The sequence below is a fragment of the Chaetura pelagica genome, unplaced genomic scaffold, assembly GCF_000747805.2.
Source record: "Chaetura pelagica isolate M959 unplaced genomic scaffold, ChaPel_1.0 scaffold76, whole genome shotgun sequence".
Classification (NCBI taxonomy): domain Eukaryota; kingdom Metazoa; phylum Chordata; class Aves; order Apodiformes; family Apodidae; genus Chaetura; species Chaetura pelagica.
In genome coordinates this window covers 7,790,951-7,792,207 of record NW_009970723.1, presented here as the reverse complement: position 1 = coordinate 7,792,207, position 1,257 = coordinate 7,790,951, and the positions used below count along the sequence as shown (strand labels likewise).

At 40.2% G+C, this 1,257-nt stretch overlaps 1 protein-coding gene across 1 annotated transcript in view; it reads right to left on the bottom strand.

Annotated features, from left to right (window-relative positions):
* Positions 1-1,257, bottom strand: part of INTS8 (integrator complex subunit 8) — a 29,799-nt gene that overhangs the window by 24,886 nt on the left and 3,656 nt on the right. The window lies entirely within an intron of this gene.

The following is a 1,257-nucleotide window of genomic DNA, read 5'->3' as shown; positions in this document are numbered from 1 at the left end:
TCAATTCTTTGTAAGCCCAGAAATTAATTTCTTGTTGCACCTACAATGAGGGATCGTATCTCAAGTGTCATTTTTACAGATAACATTGTCACCTGGCAGACTGTAATCCCAAAGGGTATCTTCCTGAAGTTGACTCAAACCAGACTAATAAAATATCTTTGTTTAACCTTCAAGTTACTTTACCATGGTAACCTCACACTTCAATTTATTTTCACCATTTTGTATTAATTATGTTTCAGTAGTTGCATCTACAGAAAATAAATGCTGCCTGCTGAAATAACAAGTTAGCTGTTTTAAAATACAGACCTACTTGTAATTCTCCTCTGCATTTTAAGAATTGAGAAGCAACAGCTGGTACTTTTGAACAAATTCAGAAAAAACTTTCAGACTGATTAAAAAAGGCCCCTTTTACAGTAAGCCAGTTTTTCCAGTACCTTGGAGCTGTTATGAAAAACTGATGCCGAATCAGTTTGGTTTTTTATTACACTCTCAGTAGTGTTCCAGATTTCTCCATTTCCTCCACCTGCTTGTACAACTCAGATACTGAAAAGGACTACTTCTGTTTATGATCATCAAATGATCCCCTATTTTTAAACACAGTAACTTTCTTATGAGACATCAGACTAGATTTCAATTCATTCCAGGCCTAAGAAGACAAAGCTGTTTCAGCACTGAACCTTTAGGAGGACTCGAGTTCCTGACACTACCAAGACCTCAATGGGAGGAAAAGAGCTGCAAATTGTAGTGTTTTACGAGGAGCACTTCAGAGTGAAAACTAACAACACAGAATCATGGAATCTTAGGGGTTGGAAGGGACCTCAAAAGATCATCCAGCCCAACCCCCCTGCCAGAGCAGGGTCACCCAGAGCACATCACACAGGAATGTGTCCAGGTGGGGTTTGAATGTCTCCAGTGAAGGAGACTCCACAGCCTCTCTGGGCAGCCTGTCCCAGGGCTCTGTCACTCTCACAGGAAATAAGTTTTTCTGATATTTACACGGAACCTCCCGTGCTCCTGTTTGCACCCACTGCCCCTTGTCCAGTAACTGGACATCACTGAAAAAAGCCTGGCTCCATCCTCCTGATACTCCCCTTTAACAACTTGTAACATCTGAGCAGAAAAAAAAACAACCCACAAACATCACATATTCAAAAAAGAAACGTCATCTACCACACATAAAAGATAAATGAAGTTATTCAATATGACATTTAATGTAAAACGAGACAAACACATCCTTAGCTGCGATAACCGAGCTGC